Source organism: Ambystoma mexicanum, chromosome 1p (genome assembly GCF_040938575.1).
Source record: "Ambystoma mexicanum isolate Mex_15411 chromosome 1p, UKY_AmexF1_1, whole genome shotgun sequence".
NCBI lineage: Eukaryota > Metazoa > Chordata > Amphibia > Caudata > Ambystomatidae > Ambystoma > Ambystoma mexicanum.
In genome coordinates this window covers 1,474,107,946-1,474,131,164 of record NC_090921.1, presented here as the reverse complement: position 1 = coordinate 1,474,131,164, position 23,219 = coordinate 1,474,107,946, and the positions used below count along the sequence as shown (strand labels likewise).

Here is a 23,219-nt window from a genome sequence, read left to right as displayed (position 1 = left end):
ATTATTAGCACCACGCTCTAACCAAATGAGCTAAACAGCCAGCTGAGAGTTTTGTTTCTGACTCAAGCATAAGCAGGAGGCCAGTTGTAGGGGGATGTTTTCTTCCCTTGGAAAAAAAATGCCTAACTCATTCACAAATACAACCCTTATCCTCACAACAACATTGGTTATGTCCGCAGCAGTACTGACCCGTGACTATGTATGCACAGCTGCTTCCAACAAAACACCAATCTTGTGTTAGTAACTCTAAAGCTCTGAGTGCCAATTCTGCATCAATCTCATCCTTCTGCAGAAATATTTCCCAAAATGACAAAGTGGCCAATACGGGGATCGAACCCGTGACCTTGGCGTTATTAGCACCACGCTCTAACCAACTGAGCTAACCGGCCAGCTGAGAGTCTTTTTCCCTTGGAAAAAAATGCCTAACTCATTCACACATAAAACCCTTATCCTCACAACAACCTAAAGAAAAACTATATGTGATCTGAAGGAAATTCATGAATATGACAATTATCTTCAAACTGACTTGTATCCTGCATCACATTTAAGTAGAACTGGGACAAAGAAGGTTAAATGCATCTCATTGGTCATTTCCCACAGCAGTACTGACCTGTGACCATTTATGGACTGCTGCTTCCAACAAAACAGCAAACTTGTCATAGTAAATCTAAAGCTGTGGGTGGGAATTCTGCATCAATCTCATGCTTCTGCAGAAATATTTCCCAAATTGACAAAGTGGCCAATACTGGGATCAAATTCGCTAACTTGGCGTGATTAGCACCATGCTCAGTCAGAAAAAGTATGCCTTCTGACTGGAGCATAGGAGGGAGGCCAGTTGCAGGGGGGAGTTTTCTTCCCTTGAAAGAAAATGCCTAACTCATTCACAAATACAACCCTTATCCTCACAACAACATTGGTTATGTCCGCAGTAGTACTGACCCGTGACTATGTATGCAGAGCTGCTTCCAACAAAACAGCAATCTTGTGTTAGTAACTCTAAAGCTGTGAGTGCCAATTCTGCATCAATCTCATCCTTCTGCAGAAATATTTCCCAAATTGACAAAGTGGCCAATACTGGGATCAAATTCGCTAACTTGGCGTGATTAGCACCATGCTCAGTCAGAAAAAGTAAGCCTTCTGACTGGAGCATAGGAGGGAGGCCAGTTGCAGGGGGGAGTTTTCTTCCCTTGAAAGAAAATGCCTAACTCATTCACAAATACAACCCTTATCCTCACAACAACATTGGTTATGTCCGCAGCAGTACTGACCCGTGACTATGTATGCACATCTGCTTCCAACAAAACAGCAATCTTGTGTTAGTAACTCTAAAGCTGTGAGTGCCAATTCTGCATCAATCTCATGATTCTGCAGAAATATTTCCCAAAATGACAAAGTGGCCTATACGGGGATCGAACGCGTGACCTTGGCGTTATTAGCACCACGCTCTAACCAACTGAGCTAACCGGCCAGCTGAGAGGCATGTTTCTAACTGGAGCATAAGAGGGAGGCCAGTTGCAGGGGGATTTTTTCTTCCCTTGGAAAAAAAATGCCTAACTCATTCACAAATACAACCCTTATCCTCACAACAACATTGGTTATGTCCGCAGCAGTACTGACCCGTGACTATGTATGCACAGCTGCTTCCAACAAAACAGCAATCTTGTGTTAGTAACTCTAAAGCTGTGAGTGCCAATTCTGCATCAATCTCATGCTTCTGCAGAAATATTTCCAGAAAATGACAAAGTGGCCAATACGGGGATCGAACCCGTGACCTTGGCGTTATTAGCACCACGCTCTAACCATGACCTTGGCGTTATTAGCACCACGCTCTAACCAACTGAGCTAACCGGCCAGCTGAGAGCCTTTTGCCCTTGGAAAAAAAATGCCTAACTCATTCACACATAAAACCCTTATCCTCACAACAACCTAAAGAAAAACTATATGTGATCTGAAGGAAATTCATGAATATGACAATTATCTTCAAACTGACTTGTAGCCTGCATCACATTTAAGTAGAACTGGGACAAAGAAGGTTAAATGCATCTCATTGGTCATTTCCCACAGCAGTACTGACCTGTGACCATTTATGGACTGCTGCTTCCAACAAAACAGCAAACTAGTCATATTAAATCTAAAGCTGTGGGTGGGAATTCTGCATCAATCTCATGCTTCTGCAGAAATATTTCCCAAATTGACAAAGTGGCCAATACTGGGATCAAATTCGCTAACTTGGCGTGATTAGCACCATGCTCAGTCAGAAAAAGTATGCCTTCTGACTGGAGCATAGGAGGGATGCCAGTTGCAGGGGGGAGTTTTCTTCCCTTGAAAGAAAATGCCTAACTCATTCACAAATACAACCCTTATCCTCACAACAACATTGGTTATGTCCGCAGCAGTACTGACCCGTGACTATGTATGCACAGCTGCTTCCAACAAAACAGCAATCTTGTGTTAGTAACTCTAAAGCTGTGAGTGCCAATTCTGCATCAATCTCATGCTTCTGCAGAAATATTTCCCAAAATGACAAAGTGGCCAATACGGGGATCGAACCCGTGACCTTGGCGTTATTAGCACCACGCTCTAACCAACTCAGCTAACCGACCAGCTGAGAGTCCTGTTTCTGACTGGAGCATTAGAGGGAGGCCAGTTGCAGGGGGATTTTTTCTTCCCTTGGAAAAAAAATGCCTAAGTCATTCACACATAAAACCCTTATCCTCACAACAACCTAAAGAAAAACTACATGTGATCTAAAGGAAATTCATGAATATGACAATTATCTTCAAACTGACTTGTAGCCTGCATCACATTTAAGTAGAACTGGGACAAAGAAGGTTAAATGCATCTCATTGGTCATTTCCCACAGCAGTACTGACCTGTGACCATTTATGGACTGCTGCTTCCAACAAAACAGCAAACTAGTCATAGTAAATCTAAAGCTGTGGGTGGGAATTCTGCATCAATCTCATGCTTCTGCAGAAATATTTCCCAAATTGACAAAGTGGCCAATACTGGGATCAAATCCGCTAACTTGGCGTGATTAGCACCATGCTCAGTCAGAAAAAGTATGCCTTCTGACTGGAGCATAGGAGGGAGGCCAGTTGCAGGGGGGAGTTTTCTTCCCTTGAAAGAAAATGCCTAACTCATTCACAAATACAACCCTTATCCTCACAACAACATTGGTTATGTCCCGCAGCAGTACTGACCCGTGACCATGTATGCACAGCTGCTTCCAACAAAACAGCAATCTTGTGTTAGTAACTCTAAAGCTGTGAGTGCCAATTCTGCATCAATCTCATGCTTCTGCAGAAATATTTCCCAAAATGACAAGGAGGCCAATACGGGGACCCGTGACCTTGCCATTATTAGCACCACGCTCTAACCAAATGAGCTAAACAGCCAGCTGAGAGGTTTGTTTCTGACTCAAGCATAAGCAGGAGGCCAGTTGTAGGGGGATGTTTCTTCCCTTGGAAAAAAAATGCCTAACTCATTCACAAATACAACCCTTATCCTCACAACAACATTGGTTATGTCCGCAGCAGTACTGACCCGTGACTATGTATGCACAGCTGCTTCCAACAAAACAGCAATCTTGTGTTAGTAACTCTAAAGCTGTGAGTGCCAATTCTGCATCAATCTCATGCTTCTGCAGAAATATTTCCCAAAATGACAAAGTGGCCAATACAGGGATCGAACCCGTGACCTTGGCGTTATTAGCACCACGCTCTAACCATGGCCTTGGCGTTATTAGCACCACGCTCTAACCAACTGAGCTAACCGGCCAGCTGAGAATCTTTTTCCCTTGGAAAAAAATGCCTAACTCATTCACACATAAAACCCTTATCCTCACAACAACCTAAAGAAAAACTACATGTGATCTGAAGGAAATTCATGAATATGACAATTATCTTCAAACTGACTTGTAGCCTGCATCACATTTAAGTAGAACTGGGACAAAGAAGGTTAAATGCATCTCATTGGTCATTTCCCACAGCAGTACTGACCTGTGACCATTTATGGACTGCTGCTTCCAACAAAACAGCAAACTAGTCATATTAAATCTAAAGCTGTGGGTGGGAATTCTGCATCAATCTCATGCTTCTGCAGAAATATTTCCCAAATTGACAAAGTGGCCAATACTGGGATCAAATTCGCTAACTTGGCGTGATTAGCACCATGCTCAGTCAGAAAAAGTATGCCTTCTGACTGGAGCATAGGAGGGAGGCCAGTTGCAGGGGGGAGTTTTCTTCCCTTGAAAGAAAATGCCTAACTCATTCACAAATACAACCCTTATCCTCACAACAACATTGGTTATGTCCGCAGCAGTACTGACCCGTGACTATGTATGCACAGCTGCTTCCAACAAAACAGCAATCTTGTGTTAGTAACTCTAAAGCTGTGAGTGCCAATTCTGCATCAATCTCATGCTTCTGCAGAAATATTTCCCAAAATGACAAAGTGGCCAATACGGGGATCGAACCCATGACCTTGGCGTTATTAGCACCACGCTCTAACCAACTGAGCTAACCCACCAGCTGAGAGTCTTGTTTCTGACTGGAGCATTAGAGGGAGGCCAGTTGCAGGGGGATTTTTTCTTCCCTTGGAAAAAAAATGCCTAAGTCATTCACACATAAAACCCTTATCCTCACAACAACCTAAAGAAAAACTACATGTGATCTAAAGGAAATTCATGAATATGACAATTATCTTCAAACTGACTTGTAGCCTGCATCACATTTAAGTAGAACTGGGACAAAGAAGGTTAAATGCATCTCATTGGTCATTTCCCACAGCAGTACTGACCTGTGACCATTTATGGACTGCTGCTTCCAACAAAACAGCAAACTAGTCATAGTAAATCTAAAGCTGTGGGTGGGAATTCTGCATCAATCTCATGCTTCTGCAGAAATATTTCCCAAATTGACAAAGTGGCCAATACTGGGATCAAATCCGCTAACTTGGCGTGATTAGCACCATGCTCAGTCAGAAAAAGTATGCCTTCTGACTGGAGCATAGGAGGGAGGCCAGTTGCAGGGGGGAGTTTTCTTCCCTTGAAAGAAAATGCCTAACTCATTCACAAATACAACCCTTATCCTCACAACAACATTGGTTATGTCCCGCAGCAGTACTGACCCGTGACCATGTATGCACAGCTGCTTCCAACAAAACAGCAATCTTGTGTTAGTAACTCTAAAGCTGTGAGTGCCAATTCTGCATCAATCTCATGCTTCTGCAGAAATATTTCCCAAAATGACAAGGAGGCCAATACAGGGACCCGTGACCTTGCCATTATTAGCACCACGCTCTAACCAAATGAGCTAAACAGCCAGCTGAGAGTTTTGTTTCTGACTCAAGCATAAGCAGGAGGCCAGTTGTAGGGGGATGTTTTCTTCCCTTGGAAAAAAAATGCCTAACTCATTCACAAATACAACCCTTATCCTCACAACAACATTGGTTATGTCCGCAGCAGTACTGACCCGTGACTATGTATGCACAGCTGCTTCCAACAAAACAGCAATCTTGTGTTAGTAACTCTAAAGCTGTGAGTGCCAATTCTGCATCAATCTCATGCTTCTGCAGAAATATTTCCCAAAATGACAAAGTGGCCAATACGGGGATCGAACCCGTGACCTTGGCATTATTAGCACCACGCTCTAACCAACTGAGCTAACCGGCCAGCTGAGAGTCTTTTTCCCTTGGAAAAAAATGCCTAACTCATTCACACATAAAACCCTTATCCTCACAACAACCTAAAGAAAAACTACATGTGATCTGAAGGAAATTCATGAATATGACAATTATCTTCAAACTGACTTGTAGCCTGCATCACATTTAAGTAGAACTGGGACAAAGAAGGTTAATGCATCTCATTGGTCATTTCCCACAGCAGTACTGACCTGTGACCATTTATGGACGGCTGCTTCCAACAAAACAGCAAACTTGTCATAGTAAATCTAAAGCTGTGGGTGGGAATTCTGCATCAATCTAATGCTTCTGCAGACATTTTTCCCAAATTGACAAAGTGGCCAATACTGGGATCAAATTCGCTAACTTGGCGTGATTAGCACCATGCTCAGTCAGAAAAAGTATGCTTCTGACTGGAGCATAGGAGGGAGGCCAGTTGCAGGGGGGAGTTTTCTTTCCTTGAAAGAAAATGCCTAACTCATTCACAAATACAACCCTTATCCTCACAACAACATTGGTTATGTCCGCAGCAGTACTGACCCGTGACTATGTATGCACAGCTGCTTCCAACAAAACAGCAATCTTGTGTTAGTAACTCTAAAGCTGTGAGTGCCAATTCTGCATCAATCTCATCCTTCTGCAGAAATATTTCCCAAAATGACAAAGTGGCCAATACGGGCATCGAACCCGTGACCTTGGCGTTATTAGCACCACGCTCTAACCAACTGAGCTAACCGGCCAGCTGAGAGGCATATTTCTAACTGGAGCATAAGAGGGAGGCCAGTTGCAGGGGGATTTTTTCTTCCCTTGGAAAAAAAATGCCTAACTCATTCACACAGACAACCCTTATCCTCACAACAACCTAAAGAAAAACTCCATGTGATCTGAAGGAAATTATTGAATATTACAATTATCTTCAAACTGACTTGTGGCCTGCATCACATTTAAGTAGTACTGCGACAAAGAAGGTTAAATGCATCTCATTGGTCATTTCCCACAGCAGTACTGACCTGTGACCATTTATGGACTGCTGCTTCCAACAAAACAGCAAACTTGTCATAGTAAATCTAAAGCTGTGGGTGGGAATTCTGCATCAATCTAATGCTTCTGCAGATATTTTTCCCAAATTGACAAAGTGGCCAATACTGGGATCAAATTCGCTAACTTGGCGTGATTAGCACCATGCTCAGTCAGAAAAAGTATGCCTTCTGACTGGAGCATAGGAGGGAGGCCAGTTGCAGGGGGGAGTTTTCTTCCTTTGAAAGAAAATGCCTAACTCATTCACAAATACAACCCTTATCCTCACAACAACATTGGTTATGTCCGCAGCAGTACTGACCCGTGACTATGTATGCACAGCTGCTTCCAACAAAACAGCAATCTTGTGTTAGTAACTCTAAAGCTGTGAGTGCCAATTCTGCATCAATCTCATCCTTCTGCAGAAATATTTCCCAAAATGACAAAGTGGCCAATACGGGGATCGAACCCGTGACCTTGGCGTTATTAGCACCATGCTCTAACCAACTGAGCTAACCGGCCAGCTGAGAGTCTTTTTCCCTTGGAAAAAAATGCCTAACTCATTCACACATAAAACCCTTATCCTCACAACAACCTAAAGAAAAACTACATGTGATCTGAAGGAAATTCATGAATATGACAATTATCTTCAAACTGACTTGTATCCTGCATCACATTTAAGTAGAACTGGGACAAAGAAGGTTAAATGCATCTCATTGGTCATTTCCCACAGCAGCACTGACCCGTGACCATTTATGGACTGCTGCTTCCAACAAAACAGCAAACTTGTCATAGTAAATCTAAAGCTATGGGTGGGAATTCTGCATCAATCTCATGCTTCTGCAGAAATATTTCCCAAATTGACAAAGTGGCCAATACTGGGATCAAATTCGCTAACTTGGCGTGATTAGCACCATGCTCAGTCAGAAAAAGTATGCCTTCTGACTGGAGCATAGGAGGGAGGCCAGTTGCAGGGGGGAGTTTTCTTCCCTTGAAAGAAAATGCCTAACTCATTCACAAATACAACCCTTATCCTCACAACAACATTGGTTATGTCCGCAGTAGTACTGACCCGTGACTATGTATGCAGAGCTGCTTCCAACAAAACAGCAATCTTGTGTTAGTAACTCTAAAGCTGTGAGTGCCAATTCTGCATCAATCTCATCCTTCTGCAGAAATATTTCCCAAATTGACAAAGTGGCCAATACTGGGATCAAATTCGCTAACTTGGCGTGATTAGCACCATGCTCAGTCAGAAAAAGTAAGCCTTCTGACTGGAGCATAGGAGGGAGGCCAGTTGCAGGGGGGAGTTTTCTTCCCTTGAAAGAAAATGCCTAACTCATTCACAAATACAACCCTTATCCTCACAACAACATTGGTTATGTCCCGCAGCAGTACTGACCCGAGACCATGTATGCACAGCTGCTACCAACAAAACAGCAATCTTGTGTTAGTAACTCTAAAGCTGTGAGTGCCAATTCTGCATCAATCTCATGCTTCTGCAGAAATATTTCCCAAAATGACAAAGTGGCCAATACGGGGATCGAACCCGTGACCTTGGCGTTATTAGCACCACGCTCTAACCAACTGAGCTAACCGGCCAGCTGAGAGTCTTTTTCCCTTGGAAAAAAATGCCTAACTCATTCACACATAAAACCCTTATCCTCACAACAACCTAAAGAAAAACTACATGTGATCTGAAGGAAATTCATGAATATGACAATTATCTTCAAACTGACTTGTAGCCTGCATCACATTTAAGTAGAACTGGGACAAAGAAGGTTAAATGCATCTCATTGGTCATTTCCCACAGCAGTACTGACCTGTGACCATTTATGGACTGCTGCTTCCAACAAAACAGCAAACTAGTCATAGTAAATCTAAAGCTGTGGGTGGGAATTCTGCATCAATCTCATGCTTCTGCAGAAATATTTCCCAAATTGACAAAGTGGCCAATACTGGGATCAAATTCGCTAACTTGGCGTGATTAGCACCATGCTCAGTCAGAAAAAGTATGCCTTCTGATTGGAGCATAGGAGGGAGGCCAGTTGCAGGGGGGAGTTTTCTTCCCTTGAAAGAAAATGCCTAACTCATTCACAAATACAACCCTTATCCTCACAACAACATTGGTTATGTCCGCAGCAGTACTGACCCGTGACTATGTATGCACAGCTGCTTCCAACAAAACAGCAATCTTGTGTTAGTAACTCTAAAGATGTGAGTGCCAATTCTGCATCAATCTCATCCTTCTGCAGAAATATTTCCCAAAATGACAAAGTGGCCAATACGGGGATCGAACCCGTGACCTTGGCGTTATTAGCACCACGCTCTAACCAACTGAGCTAACCGGCCAGCTGAGATGCGTATTTCTGACTGGACCATAAGAGGGAGGCCAGTTGCAGGGGGATTTTTTCTTCCCTTGGAAAAAAAATGCCTAACTCATTCACACATAAAACCCTTATCCTCACAACAACCTAAAGAAAAACTACATGTGATCTGAAGGAAATTCATGAATATGACAATTATCTTCAAACTGACTTGTAGCCTGCATCACATTTAAGTAGAACTGGGACAAAGAAGGTTAAATGCATCTCATTGGTCATTTCCCACAGCAGTACTGACCTGTGACCATTTATGGACTGCTGCTTCCAACAAAACAGCAAACTAGTCATAGTAAATCTAAAGCTGTGGGTGGGAATTCTGCATCAATCACATGCTTCTGCAGAAATATTTCCCAAATTGACAAAGTGGCCAATACTGGGATCAAATTCGCTAACTTGGCTTGATTAGCACCATGCTCAGTCAGAAAAAGTATGCCTTCTGACTGGAGCATAGGAGGGAGGCCAGTTGCAGGGGGGAGTTTTCTTCCTTTGAAAGAAAATGCCTAACTCATTCACAAATACAACCCTTATCCTCAAAACAACATTGGTTATGTCCGCAGCAGTACTGACCCGTGACTATGTATGCACAGCTGCTTCCAACAAAACAGCAATCTTGTGTTAGTAACTCTAAAGCTGTGAGTGCCAATTCTGCATCAATCTCATCCTTCTGCAGAAATATTTCCCAAAATGACAAAGTGGCCAATACGGGGATCGAACCCGTGACCTTGGCGTTATTAGCACCACACTCTAACCAACTGAGCTAACCGGCCAGCTGAGAGTCTTTTTCCCTTGGTAAAAAATGCCTAACTCATTCACACATAAAACCCTTATCCTCACAACAACCTAAAGAAAAACTACATGTGATCTGAAGGAAATTCATGAATATGACAATTATCTTCAAACTGACTTGTATCCTGCATCACATTTAAGTAGAACTGGGACAAAGAAGGTTAAATGCATCTCATTGGTCATTTCCCACAGCAGTACTGACCTGTGACCATTTATGGACTGCTGCTTCCAACAAAACAGCAAACTTGTCATAGTAAATCTAAAGCTGTGGGTGGGAATTCTGCATCAATCTCATGCTTCTGCAGAAATATTTCCCAAAATGACAAGGAGGCCAATACGGGGTCCCGTGACCTTGCCATTATTAGCACCACGCTCTAACCAAATGAGCTAAACAGCCAGCTGAGAGGTTTGTTTCTGACTCAAGCATAAGCAGGAGGCCAGTTGTAGGGGGATGTTTTCTTCCCTTGGAAAAAAAATGCCTAACTCATTCACAAATACAACCCTTATCCTCACAACAACATTGGTTATGTCCGCAGCAGTACTGACCCGTGACTATGTATGCACAGCTGCTTCCAACAAAACAGCAATCTTGTGTTAGTAACTCTAAAGCTGTGAGTGCCAATTCTGCATCAATCTCATGCTTCTGCAGAAATATTTCCAGAAAATGACAAAGTGGCCAATACGGGGATCGAACCCGTGACCTTGGCGTTATTAGCACCACGCTCTAACCGTGACCTTGGCGTTATTAGCACCACGCTCTAACCAACTGAGCTAACCGGCCAGCTGAGAGTCTTTTTCCCTTGGAAAAAAATACCTAACTCATTCACACATAAAACCCTTATCCTCACAACAACCTAAAGAAAAACTATATGTGATCTGAAGGAAATTCATGAATATGACAATTATCTTCAAACTGACTTGTAGCCTGCATCACATTCAAGTAGAACTGGGACAAAGAAGGTTAAATGCATCTCATTGGTCATTTCCCACAGCAGTACTGACCTGTGACCATTTATGGACTGCTGCTTCCAACAAAACAGCAAACTAGTCATATTAAATCTAAAGCTGTGGGTGGGAATTCTGCATCAATCTCATGCTTCTGCAGAAATATTTCCCAAATTGACAAAGTGGCCAATACTGGGATCAAATTCGCTAACTTGGCGTGATTAGCACCATGCTCAGTCAGAAAAAGTATGCCTTCTGACTGGAGCATAGGAGGGAGGCCAGTTGCAGGGGGGAGTTTTCTTCCCTTGAAAGAAAATGCCTAACTCATTCACAAATACAACCCTTATCCTCACAACAACATTGGTTATGTCCGCAGCAGTACTGACCCGTGACTATGTATGCACAGCTGCTTCCAACAAAACAGCAATCTTGTGGTAGTAACTCTAAAGCTGTGAGTGCCAATTCTGCATCAATCTCATGCTTCTGCAGAAATATTTCCCAAAATGACAAAGTGGCCAATACGGGGATCGAACCCGTGACCTTGGCGCCACGCTCTAACCAACTCAGCTAACCGACCAGCTGAGAGTCCTGTTTCTGACTGGAGCATTAGAGGGAGGCCAGTTGCAGGGGGATTTTTTCTTCCCTTGGAAAAAAAATGCCTAAGTCATTCACACATAAAACCCTTATCCTCACAACAACCTAAAGAAAAACTACATGTGATCTGAAGGAAATTCACGAATATGACAATTATCTTCAAACTGACTTGTAGCCTGCATCACATTTAAGTAGAACTGGGACAAAGAAGGTTAAATGCATCTCATTGGTCATTTCCCACAGCAGTACTGACCTGTGACCATTTATGGACTGCTGTTTCCAACAAAACAGCAAACTAGTCATAGTAAATCTAAAGCTGTGGGTGGGAATTCTGCATCAATATCATGCTTCTGCAGAAATATTTCCCAAATTGACAAAGTGGCCAATACTGGGATCAAATTCGCTAACTTGGCGTGATTAGCACCATGCTCAGTCAGAAAAAGTAAGCCTTCTGACTGGAGCATAGGAGGGAGGCCAGTTGCAGGGGGGAGCTTTCTTCCCTTGAAAGAAAATGCCTAACTCATTCACAAATACAACCCTTATCCTCACAACAACATTGGTTATATCCCGCAGCAGTACTGACCCGTGACCATGTATGCACAGCTGCTACCAACAAAACAGCAATCTTGTGTTAGTAACTCTAAAGCTGTGAGTGCCAATTCTGCATCAATCTCATGCTTCTGCAGAAATATTTCCCAAAATGACAAAGTGGCCAATACGGGGATCGAACCCGTGACCTTGGCATTATTAGCACCACGCTCTAACCAACTGAGCTAACCGACCAGCTGAGAGTCCTGTTTCTGACTGGAGCATAAGAGGGAGGCCAGTTGCAGGGGGATTTTTTCTTCCCTTGCAAAAAAAATGCCTAAGTCATTCACACATAAAACCCTTATCCTCACAACAACCTAAAGAAAAACTACATGTGATCTGAAGGAAATTCATGAATTTGACAATTACCTTCAAACTGACGTGTAGCCTGCATCACATTTAAGTAGAACTGGGACAAAGAAGGTTAAATGCATCTCATTGGTCATTTCCCACAGCAGTACTGACCTGTGACCATTTATGGACTGCTGCTTCCAACAAAACAGCAAACTAGTCATAGTAAATCTAAAGCTGTGGGTGGGAATTCTGCATCAATCTCATGCTTCTGCAGAAATATTTCCCAAATTGACAAAGTGGCCAATACTGGGATCAAATCCGCTAACTTGGCGTGATTAGCACCATGCTCAGTCAGAAAAAGTATGCCTTCTGACTGGAGCATAGGAGGGAGGCCAGTTGCAGGGGGGAGTTTTCTTCCCTTGAAAGAAAATGCCTAACTCATTCACAAATACAATCCTTATCCTCACAACAACATTGGTTATGTCCCGTAGCAGTACTGACCCGTGACCATGTATGCACAGCTGCTTCCAACAAAACAGCAATCTTGTGTTAGTAACTCTAAAGCTGTGAGTGCCAATTCTGCATCAATCTCATGCTTCTGCAGAAATATTTCCCAAAATGACAAAGTGGCCAATACAGGGATCGAACCCGTGACCTTGGCGTTATTAGCACCACGCTCTAACCAACTTAGCTAACCGACCAGCTGAGAGTCCTGTTTCTGACTGGAGCATAAGAGGGAGGCCAGTTGCAGGGGGATTTTTTCTTCCCTTGCAAAAAAAATGCCCAAGTCATTTACACATAAAACCCTTATCCTCACAACAACCTAAAGAAAAACTACATGTGATCTGAAGGAAATTCATGAATTTGACAATTATCTTCAGACTGACTTGTAGCCTGCATCACATTTAAGTAGAACTGGGACAAAGAAGGTTAAATGCATCTCATTGGTCATTTCCCACAGCAGTACTGACCTGTGACCATTTATGGACTGCTGCTTCCAACAAAACAGCAAACTAGTCATAGTAAATCTAAAGCTGTGGGTGGGAATTCTGCATCAATCTCATGCTTCTGCAGAAATATTTCCCAAATTGACAAAGTGGCCAATACTGGGATCAAATTCGCTAACTTGGCGTGATTAGCACCATGCTCAGTCAGAAAAAGTATGCCTTCTGATTGGAGCATAGGAGGGAGGCCAGTTGCAGGGGGGAGTTTTCTTCCCTTGAAAGAAAATGCCTAACTCATTCACAAATACAACCCTTATCCTCACAACAACATTGGTTATGTCCGCAGCAGTACTGACCCGTGACTATGTATGCACAGCTGCTTCCAACAAAACAGCAATCTTGTGTTAGTAACTCTAAAGCTGTGAGTGCCAATTCTGCATCAATCTCATCCTTCTGCAGAAATATTTCCCAAAATGACAAAGTGGCCAATACGGGGATCGAACCCGTGACCTTGGCGTTATTAGCACCACGCCCTAACCAACTGAGCTAACCGGCCAGCTGAGATGCGTATTTCTGACTGGACCATAAGAGGGAGGCCAGTTGCAGGGGGATTTTTTCTTCCCTTGGAAAAAAAATGCCTAACTCATTCACACATAAAACCCTTATCCTCACAACAACCTAAAGAAAAACTACATGTGATCTGAAGGAAATTCATGAATATGACAATTATCTTCAAACTGACTTGTAGCCTGCATCACATTTAAGTAGAACTGGGACAAAGAAGGTTAAATGCATCTCATTGGTCATTTCCCACAGCAGTACTGACCTGTGACCATTTATGGACTGCTGCTTCCAACAAAACAGCAAACTAGTCATAGTAAATCTAAAGCTGTGGGTGGGAATTCTGCATCAATCACATGCTTCTGCAGAAATATTTCCCAAATTGACAAAGTGGCCAATACTGGGATCAAATTCGCTAACTTGGCTTGATTAGCACCATGCTCAGTCAGAAAAAGTATGCCTTCTGACTGGAGCATAGGAGGGAGGCCAGTTGCAGGGGGGAGTTTTCTTCCTTTGAAAGAAAATGCCTAACTCATTCACAAATACAACCCTTATCCTCAAAACAACATTGGTTATGTCCGCAGCAGTACTGACCCGTGACTATGTATGCACAGCTGCTTCCAACAAAACAGCAATCTTGTGTTAGTAACTCTAAAGCTGTGAGTGCCAATTCTGCATCAATCTCATCCTTCTGCAGACATATTTCCCAAAATGACAAAGTGGCCAATATGGGGATCGAACCCGTGACCTTGGCGTTATTAGCACCACGCTCTAACCAACTGAGCTAACCGGCCAGCTGAGAGTCTTTTTCCCTTGGAAAAAAATGCCTAACTCATTCACACATAAAACCCTTATCCTCACAACAACCTAAAGAAAAACTACATGTGATCTGAAGGAAATTCATGAATATGACAATTATCTTCAAACTGACTTGTATCCTGCATCACATTTAAGTAGAACTGGGACAAAGAAGGTTAAATGCATCTCATTGGTCATTTCCCACAGCAGTACTGACCTGTGACCATTTATGGACTGCTGCTTCCAACAAAACAGCAAACTTGTCATAGTAAATCTAAAGCTGTGGGTGGGAATTCTCCATCAATCTCATGCTTCTGCAGAAATATTTCCCAAAATGACAAGGAGGCCAATACGGGGACCCGTGACCTTGCCATTATTAGCACCACGCTCTAACCAAATGAGCTAAACAGCCAGCTGAGAGGTTTGTTTCTGACTCAAGCATAAGCAGGAGGCCAGTTGTAGGGGGATGTTTTCTTCCCTTGGAAAAAAAATGCCTAACTCATTCACAAATACAACCCTTATCCTCACAACAACATTGGTTATGTCCGCAGCAGTACTGACCCGTGACTATGTATGCACAGTGGCCAATACGGGGATCGAACCCGTGACCTTGGCGTTATTAGCACCACGCTCTAACCAACTGAGCTAACCGACCACCTGAGAGTCCTGTTTCTGACTGGAGCATTAGAGGGTGGCCAGTTGCAGGGGGATTTTTTCTTCCCTTGGAAAAAAAATGCCTAAGTCATTCACACATAAAACCCTTATCCTCACAACAACCTAAAGAAAAACTACATGTGATCTAAAGGAAATTCATGAATATGACAATTATCTTCAAACTGACTTGTAGCCTGCATCACATTTAAGTAGAACTGGGACAAAGAAGGTTAAATGCATCTCATTGGTCATTTCCCACAGCAGTACTGACCTGTGACCATTTATGGACTGCTGCTTCCAACAAAACAGCAAACTAGTCATAGTAAATATAAAGCTGTGGGTGGGAATTCTGCATCAATCTCATGCTTCTGCAGAAATATTTCCCAAATTGACAAAGTGGCCAATACTGGGATCAAATTCGCTAACTTGGCGTGATTAGCACCATGCTCAGTCAGAAAAAGTAAGCCTTCTGACTGGAGCATAGGAGGGAGGCCTGTTGCAGGGGGGAGTTTTCTTCCCTTGAAAGAAAATGCCTAACTCATTCACAAATACAACCCTTATCCTCACAACAACATTGGTTATGTCCCGCAGCAGTACTGACCCGTGACCATGTATGCACAGCTGCTACCAACAAAACAGCAATCTTGTGTTAGTAACTCTAAAGCTGTGAGTGCCAATTCTGCATCAATCTCATGCTTCTGCAGAAATATTTCCCAAAATGACAAAGTGGCCAATGGCATTATTAGCACCACGCTCTAACCAACTGAGCTAACCGACCAGCAGAGAGTCCTGTTTCTGACTGGAGCATAAGAGGGAGGCCAGTTGCAGGGGGATTTTTTCTTCCCTTGCAAAAAAAATGCCTAAGTCATTCACACATAAAACCCTTATCCTCACAACAACCTAAAGAAAAACTACATGTGATCTGAAGGAAATTCATGAATTTGACAATTACCTTCAAACTGACGTGTAGCCTGCATCACATTTAAGTAGAACTGGGACAAAGAAGGTTAAATGCATCTCATTGGTCATTTCCCACAGCAGTACTGACCTGTGACCATTTATGGACTGCTGCTTCCAACAAAACAGCAAACTAGTCATAGTAAATCTAAAGCTGTGGGTGGGAATTCTGCATCAATCTCATGCTTCTGCAGAAATATTTCCCAAATTGACAAAGTGGCCAATACTGGGATCAAATCCGCTAACTTGGCGTGATTAGCACCATGCTCAGTCAGAAAAAGTATGCCTTCTGACTGGAGCATAGGAGGGAGGCCAGTTGCAGGGGGGAGTTTTCTTCCCTTGAAAGAAAATGCCTAACTCATTCACAAATACAACCTTTATCCTCACAACAACATTGGTTATGTCCCGCAGAAGTACTGACCCGTGACCATGTATGCACAGCTGCTTCCAACAAAACAGCAATCTTGTGTTAGTAACTCTAAAGCTGTGAGTGCCAATTCTGCATCAATCTCATGCTTCTGCAGAAATATTTCCCAAAATGACAAAGTGGCCAATACAGGGATCGAACCCGTGACCTTGGCGTTATTAGCACCACGCTCTAACCAATTTAGCTAACCGACCAGCTGAGTGTCCTGTTTCTGACTGGAGCATAAGAGGGAGGCCAGTTGCAGGGGGATTTTTTCTTCCCTTGCAAAAAAAATGCCTAAGTCATTCACACATAAAACCCTTATCCTCACAACAACCTAAAGAAAAACTACATGTGATCTGAAGGAAATTCATGAATTTGACAATTACCTTCAAACTGACGTGTAGCCTGCATCACATTTAAGTAGAACTGGGACAAAGAAGGTTAAATGCATCTCATTGGTCATTTCCCACAGCAGTACTGACCTGTGACCATTTATGGACTGCTGCTTCCAACAAAACAGCAAACTAGTCATAGTAAATCTAAAGCTGTGGGTGGGAATTCTGCATCAATCTCATGCTTCTGCAGAAATATTTCCCAAATTGACAAAGTGGCCAATACTGGGATCAAATCCGCTAACTTGGCGTGATTAGCACCATGCTCAGTCAGAAAAAGTATGCCTTCTGACTGGAGCATAGGAGGGAGGCCAGTTGCAGGGGGGAGTTTTCTTCCCTTGAAAGAAAATGCCTAACTCATTCACAAATACAACCCTTATCCTCACAACAACATTGGTTATGTCCCGCAGCAGTACTGACCCGAGACCATGTATGCACAGCTGCTACCAACAAAACAGCAATCTTGTGTTAGTAACTCTAAAGCTGTGAGTGCCAATTCTGCATCAATCTCATGCTTCTGCAGAAATATTTCCCAAAATGACAAAGTGGCCAATACGGGGATCGAACCTGTGACCTTGGCGTTATTAGCACCACGCTCTAACCAACTGAGCTAACCGGCCAGCTGAGAGTCTTTTTCCCTTGGAAAAAAATGCCTAACTCATTCACACATAAAACCCTTATCCTCACAACAACCTAAAGAAAAACTACATGTGATCTGAAGGAAATTCATGAATATGACAATTATCTTCAAACTGACTTTTAGCCTGCATCACATTTAAGTAGAACTGGGACAAAGAAGGTTAAATGCATCTCATTGGTCATTTCCCACAGCAGTACTGACCTGTGACCATTTATGGACTGCTGCTTCCAACAAAACAGCAAACTAGTCATAGTAAATCTAAAGCTGTGGGTGGGAATTCTGCATCAATCTCATGCTTCTGCAGAAATATTTCCCAAATTGACAAAGTGGCCAATACTGGGATCAAATTCGCTAACTTGGCGTGATTAGCACCATGCTCAGTCAGAAAAAGTATGCCTTCTGACTGGAGCATAGGAGGGAGGCCAGTTGCAGGGGGGAGTTTTCTTCCCTTGAAAGAAAATGCCTAACTCATTCACAAATACAACCCTTATCCTCACAACAACATTGGTTATGTCCGCAGCAGTACTGACCCGTGACTATGTATGCACAGCTGCTTCCAACAAAACAGCAATCTTGTGTTAGTAACTCTAAAGCTGTGAGTGCCAATTCTGCATCAATCTCATGCTTCTGCAGAAATATTTCCCAAAATGACAAAGTGGCCAATACGGGGATCGAACCCGTGACCTTGGCGTTATTAGCACCACTCTCTAACCAACTGAGCTAACCGACCAGCTGAGAGTCCTGTTTCTGACTGGAGCATTAGAGGGTGGCCAGTTGCAGGGGGATTTTTTCTTCCCTTGGAAAAAAAATGCCTAAGTCATTCACACATAAAACCCTTATCCTCACAACAACCTAAAGAAAAACTACATGTGATCTAAAGGAAATTCATGAATATGACAATTATCTTCAAACTGACTTGTAGCCTGCATCACATTTAAGTAGAACTGGGACAAAGAAGGTTAAATGCATCTCATTGGTCATTTCCCACAGCAGTACTGACCTGTGACCATTTATGGACTGCTGCTTCCAACAAAACAGCAAACTAGTCATAGTAAATCTAAAGCTGTGGGTGGGAATTCTGCATCAATCTCATGCTTCTGCAGAAATATTTCCCAAATTGACAAAGTGGCCAATACTGGGATCAAATCCGCTAACTTGGCGTGATTAGCACCATGCTCATTCAGAAAAAGTATGCCTTCTGACTGGAGCATAGGAGGGAGGCCAGTTGCAGGGGGGAGTTTTCTTCCCTTGAAAGAAAATGCCTAACTCATTCACAAATACAACCCTTATCCTCACAACAACATTGGTTATGTCCCGCAGCAGTACTGACCCGTGACCATGTATGCACAGCTGCTTCCAACAAAACAGCAATCTTGGGTTAGTAACTCTAAAGCTGTGAGTGCCAATTCTGCATCAATCTCATGCTTCTGCAGAAATATTTCCCAAAATGACAAGGAGGCCAATACGGGGACCCGTGACCTTGCCATTATTAGCACCACGCTCTAACCAAATGAGCTAAACAGCCAGCTGAGAGGTTTGTTTCTGACTCAAGCATAAGCAGGAGGCCAGTTGTAGGGGGATGTTTTCTTCCCTTGGAAAAAAAATGCCTAACTCATTCACAAATACAACCCTTATCCTCACAACAACATTGGTTATGTCCGCAGCAGTACTGACCCGTGACTATGTATGCACAGCTGCTTCCAACAAAACAGCAATCTTGTGTTAGTAACTCTAAAGCTGTGAGTGCCAATTCTGCATCAATCTCATCCTTCTGCAGAAATATTTCCCAAAATGACAAAGTGGCCAATACGGGGATCGAACCCGTGACCTTGGCGTTATTAGCACCACGCTCTAACCAACTGAGCTAACCGGCCAGCTGAGAGTCTTTTTCCCTTGGAAAAAAATGCCTAACTCATTCACACATAAAACCCTTATCCTCACAACAACCTAAAGAAAAACTACATGTGATCTGAAGGAAATTCATGAATATGACAATTATCTTCAAACTGACTTGTATCCTGCATCACATTTAAGTAGAACTGGGACAAAGAAGGTTAAATGCATCTCATTGGTCATTTCCCACAGCAGTACTGACCTGTGACCATTTATGGACTGCTGCTTCCAACAAAACAGCAAACTTGTCATAGTAAATCGAAAGCTGTGGGTGGGAATTCTGCATCAATCTCATGCTTCTGCAGAAATATTTCCCAAATTGACAAAGTGGCCAATACTGGGATCAAATTCGCTAACTTGGCGTGATTAGCACCATGCTCAGTCAGAAAAAGTATGCCTTCTGACTGGAGCATAGGAGGGAGGCCAGTTGCAGGGGGGAGTTTTCTTCCCTTGAAAGAAAATGCCTAACTCATTCACAAATACAACCCTTATCCTCACAACAACATTGGTTATGTCCGCAGTAGTACTGACCCGTGACTATGTATGCAGAGCTGCTTCCAACAAAACAGCAATCTTGTGTTAGTAACTCTAAAGCTGTGAGTGCCAATTCTGCATCAATCTCATCCTTCTGCAGAAATATTTCCCAAATTGACAAAGTGGCCAATACTGGGATCAAATTCGCTAACTTGGTGTGATTAGCACCATGCTCAGTCAGAAAAAGTAAGCCTTCTGACTGGAGCATAGGAGGGAGGCCAGTTGCAGGGGGGAGTTTTCTTCCCTTGAAAGAAAATGCCTAACTCATTCACAAATACAACCCTTATCCTCACAACAACATTGGTTATGTCCGCAGCAGTACTGACCCGTGACTATGTATGCACAGCTGCTTCCAACAAAACAGCAATCTTGTGTTAGTAACTCTAAAGCTGTGAGTGCCAATTCTGCATCAATCTCATGCTTCTGCAGAAATATTTCCCAAAATGACAAAGTGGCCAATACGGGGATCGAACCCGTGACCTTGGCGTTATTAGCACCACGCTCTAACCAACTGAGCTAACTGGCCAGCTGAGAATCTTTTTCCCTTGGAAAAAAAATGCCTAACTCATTCACACATAAAACCCTTATCCTCACAACAACCTAAAGAAAAACTACATGCGATCTGAAGGAAATTCATGAATATGACAATTATCTTCAAACTGACTTGTAGCCTGCATCACATTTAAGTAGAACTGGGACAAAGAAGGTTAAATGCATCTCATTGGTCATTTCCCACATCAGTACTGACCTGTGACCATTTATGGACTGCTGCTTCCAACAAAATAGCCAACTAGTCATAGTAAATCTAAAGCTGTGGGTGGGAGTTCTGCATCAATCTCATGCTTCTGCAGAAATATTTCCCAAATTGACAAAGTGGCGAATACTGGGATCAAATTCGCTAACTTGGCGTGATTAGCACCATGCTCAGTCAGAAAAAGTATGCCTTCTGACTGGAGCAAGGGAGGGAGGCCAGTTGCAGGGGGGAGTTTTCTTCCCTTGAAAGAAAATGCCTAACTCATTCACAAATACAACCCTTATCCTCACAACAACATTGGTTATGTCCGCAGCAGTACTGACCCGTGACTATGTATGCACAGCTGCTTCCAACAAAACAGCAATCTTGTGTTAGTAACTCTAAAGCTGTGAGTGCCAATTCTGCAACAATCTCATGCTTCTGCAGAAATATTTCGTAAAAAGACAAAGTGGACAATACGGGGATTGAACCCGTGACCTTGGCGTTATTAGCGCCAAGCTCTAACCAACTGAGCTAACCGACCAGCTGAGAGTCCTGTTTCTGACTGGAGCATAAGAATGAGGCCAGTTGCAGGGGGATTTTTTCTTCCCTTGGAAAAAAAATGCCTAAGTCATTCACACATAAAACCCTTATCCTCACAACAACCTAAAGAAAAACTACATGTGATCTGAAGGAAATTCATGAATATGACAATTATCTTCAAACTGACTTGTAGCCTGCATCACATTTAAGTAGAACTGGGACAAAGAAGGTTAAATGCATCTCATTGGTCATTTCCCACAGCAGTACTGACCTGTGACCATTTATGGACTGCTGCTTCCAACAAAACAGTAAACTTGTCATAGTAAATCTAAAGCTGTGGGTGGGAATTCTGCATCAATCTAATGCTTCTGCAGACATTTTTCCCAAATTGACAAAGTGGCCAATACAGGGATCAAATACGCTAACTTGGCGTTATTAGCACCATGCTCAGTCAGAAAAAGTATGCCTTCTGACTGGAGCATAGGAGGGAGGCCAGTTGCAGGGCGGAGTTTTCTTCCCTTGAAAGAAAATGCCTAACTCATTCACAAATACAGCCCTTATCCTCACAACAACATTGGTTATGTCCCGCAGCGGTACTGACCCGTGACCAGGTATGCACAGCTGCTTCCAACAAAACAGCAATCTTGTGTTAGTAACTCTAAAGCTGTGAGTGCCAATTCTGCATCAATCTCATGCTTCTGCAGAAATATTTCCCAAAATGACAAAGTGGCCAATACGGGGATCGAACCCGTGACCTTGGCGTTATTAGCACCACGCTCTAACCAACTGAGCTAACCGGCCAGCTGAGAGTCTTTTTCCCTTGGAAAAAAATGCCTAACTCATTCACACATAAAACCCTTATCCTCACAACAACCTAAAGAAAAACTACATGTGATCTGAAGGAAATTCATGAATATGACAATTATCTTCAAACTGACTTGTAGCCTGCATCACATTTAAGTAGAACTGGGACAAAGAAGGTTAAATGCATCTCATTGGTCATTTCCCACAGCAGTACTGACCTGTGACCATTTATGGACTGCTGCTTCCAACAAAACAGCAAACTAGTCATAGTAAATCTAAAGCTGTGGGTGGGAATTCTGCATCAATCTCATGCTTCTGCACAAATATTTCCCAAATTGACAAAGTGGCCAATACTGGGATCAAATTCGCTAACTTGGCGTGATTAGCACCATGCTCAGTCAGAAAAAGTATGCCTTCTGACTGGAGCATAGGAGGGAGGCCAGTTGCAGGGGGGAGTTTTCTTTCCTTGAAAGAAAATGCCTAACTTATTCACAAATACAACCCTTATCCTCACAACAACATTGGTTATGTCCGCAGCAGTACTGACCCGTGACTATGTATGCACAGCTGCTTCCAACAAAACAGCAATCTTGTGTTAGTAACTCTAAAGCTGTGAGTGCCAATTCTGCATCAATCTCATCCTTCTGCAGAAATATTTCCCAAAATGACAAAGTGGCCAATACGGGGATCGAACCCGTGACCTTGGCGTTATTAGCACCACGCCCTAACCAACTGAGCTAACCGGCCAGCTGAGATGCGTATTTCTGACTGGACCATAAGAGGGAGGCCAGTTGCAGGGGGATTTTTTCTTCCCTTGGAAAAAAAATGCCTAACTCATTCACACATAAAACCCTTATCCTCACAACAACCTAAAGAAAAACTACATGTGATCTGAAGGAAACTCATGAATATGACAATTATCTTCAAACTGACTTGTAGCCTGCATCACATTTAAGTAGAACTGGGACAAAGAAGGTTAAATGCATCTCATTGGTCATTTCCCACAGCAGTACTGACCTGTGACCATTTATGGACTGCTGCTTCCAACAAAACAGCAAACTAGTCAT

At 42.9% G+C, this 23,219-nt stretch overlaps 19 non-coding genes across 19 annotated transcripts; all 19 read right to left on the bottom strand.

Moving 5' to 3' along the window:
- Positions 1–315: 315 nt before the first annotated feature.
- On the bottom strand, positions 316–389 carry TRNAI-AAU (transfer RNA isoleucine (anticodon AAU)). The gene has a single exon. It is a non-coding gene; the product is annotated as a tRNA-Ile (tRNA).
- A 1,355-nt stretch (positions 390–1,744) lies between these two features.
- Positions 1,745–1,852, bottom strand: TRNAI-AAU (transfer RNA isoleucine (anticodon AAU)). Its single transcript has 2 exons — positions 1,815–1,852; positions 1,745–1,780 (listed from the first exon to the last, which is right to left on the bottom strand). It is a non-coding gene; the product is annotated as a tRNA-Ile (tRNA).
- A 3,748-nt stretch (positions 1,853–5,600) lies between these two features.
- On the bottom strand, positions 5,601–5,674 carry TRNAI-AAU (transfer RNA isoleucine (anticodon AAU)). Its single transcript has one exon. It is a non-coding gene; the product is annotated as a tRNA-Ile (tRNA).
- Positions 5,675–6,348: 674 nt separating this feature from the next.
- On the bottom strand, positions 6,349–6,422 carry TRNAI-AAU (transfer RNA isoleucine (anticodon AAU)). The gene has a single exon. It is a non-coding gene; the product is annotated as a tRNA-Ile (tRNA).
- A 725-nt stretch (positions 6,423–7,147) lies between these two features.
- Positions 7,148–7,221, bottom strand: TRNAI-AAU (transfer RNA isoleucine (anticodon AAU)). The gene has a single exon. It is a non-coding gene; the product is annotated as a tRNA-Ile (tRNA).
- Positions 7,222–8,227: 1,006 nt separating this feature from the next.
- On the bottom strand, positions 8,228–8,301 carry TRNAI-AAU (transfer RNA isoleucine (anticodon AAU)). The gene has a single exon. It is a non-coding gene; the product is annotated as a tRNA-Ile (tRNA).
- A 676-nt stretch (positions 8,302–8,977) lies between these two features.
- TRNAI-AAU (transfer RNA isoleucine (anticodon AAU)) lies at positions 8,978–9,051 on the bottom strand. The gene has a single exon. It is a non-coding gene; the product is annotated as a tRNA-Ile (tRNA).
- Positions 9,052–9,776: 725 nt separating this feature from the next.
- Positions 9,777–9,850, bottom strand: TRNAI-AAU (transfer RNA isoleucine (anticodon AAU)). The gene has a single exon. It is a non-coding gene; the product is annotated as a tRNA-Ile (tRNA).
- Positions 9,851–10,542: 692 nt separating this feature from the next.
- On the bottom strand, positions 10,543–10,650 carry TRNAI-AAU (transfer RNA isoleucine (anticodon AAU)). Its single transcript has 2 exons — positions 10,613–10,650; positions 10,543–10,578 (listed from the first exon to the last, which is right to left on the bottom strand). It is a non-coding gene; the product is annotated as a tRNA-Ile (tRNA).
- Positions 10,651–12,117: 1,467 nt separating this feature from the next.
- On the bottom strand, positions 12,118–12,191 carry TRNAI-AAU (transfer RNA isoleucine (anticodon AAU)). Its single transcript has one exon. It is a non-coding gene; the product is annotated as a tRNA-Ile (tRNA).
- A 1,525-nt stretch (positions 12,192–13,716) lies between these two features.
- Positions 13,717–13,790, bottom strand: TRNAI-AAU (transfer RNA isoleucine (anticodon AAU)). The gene has a single exon. It is a non-coding gene; the product is annotated as a tRNA-Ile (tRNA).
- Positions 13,791–14,515: 725 nt separating this feature from the next.
- Positions 14,516–14,589, bottom strand: TRNAI-AAU (transfer RNA isoleucine (anticodon AAU)). Its single transcript has one exon. It is a non-coding gene; the product is annotated as a tRNA-Ile (tRNA).
- Positions 14,590–15,174: 585 nt separating this feature from the next.
- Positions 15,175–15,248, bottom strand: TRNAI-AAU (transfer RNA isoleucine (anticodon AAU)). Its single transcript has one exon. It is a non-coding gene; the product is annotated as a tRNA-Ile (tRNA).
- Positions 15,249–17,551: 2,303 nt separating this feature from the next.
- On the bottom strand, positions 17,552–17,625 carry TRNAI-AAU (transfer RNA isoleucine (anticodon AAU)). Its single transcript has one exon. It is a non-coding gene; the product is annotated as a tRNA-Ile (tRNA).
- Positions 17,626–19,445: 1,820 nt separating this feature from the next.
- TRNAI-AAU (transfer RNA isoleucine (anticodon AAU)) lies at positions 19,446–19,519 on the bottom strand. The gene has a single exon. It is a non-coding gene; the product is annotated as a tRNA-Ile (tRNA).
- A 1,005-nt stretch (positions 19,520–20,524) lies between these two features.
- On the bottom strand, positions 20,525–20,598 carry TRNAI-AAU (transfer RNA isoleucine (anticodon AAU)). Its single transcript has one exon. It is a non-coding gene; the product is annotated as a tRNA-Ile (tRNA).
- Positions 20,599–21,275: 677 nt separating this feature from the next.
- TRNAI-AAU (transfer RNA isoleucine (anticodon AAU)) lies at positions 21,276–21,349 on the bottom strand. The gene has a single exon. It is a non-coding gene; the product is annotated as a tRNA-Ile (tRNA).
- Positions 21,350–22,075: 726 nt separating this feature from the next.
- On the bottom strand, positions 22,076–22,149 carry TRNAI-AAU (transfer RNA isoleucine (anticodon AAU)). The gene has a single exon. It is a non-coding gene; the product is annotated as a tRNA-Ile (tRNA).
- Positions 22,150–22,825: 676 nt separating this feature from the next.
- TRNAI-AAU (transfer RNA isoleucine (anticodon AAU)) lies at positions 22,826–22,899 on the bottom strand. Its single transcript has one exon. It is a non-coding gene; the product is annotated as a tRNA-Ile (tRNA).
- Between the last annotated feature and the right edge of the window lie 320 nt (positions 22,900–23,219).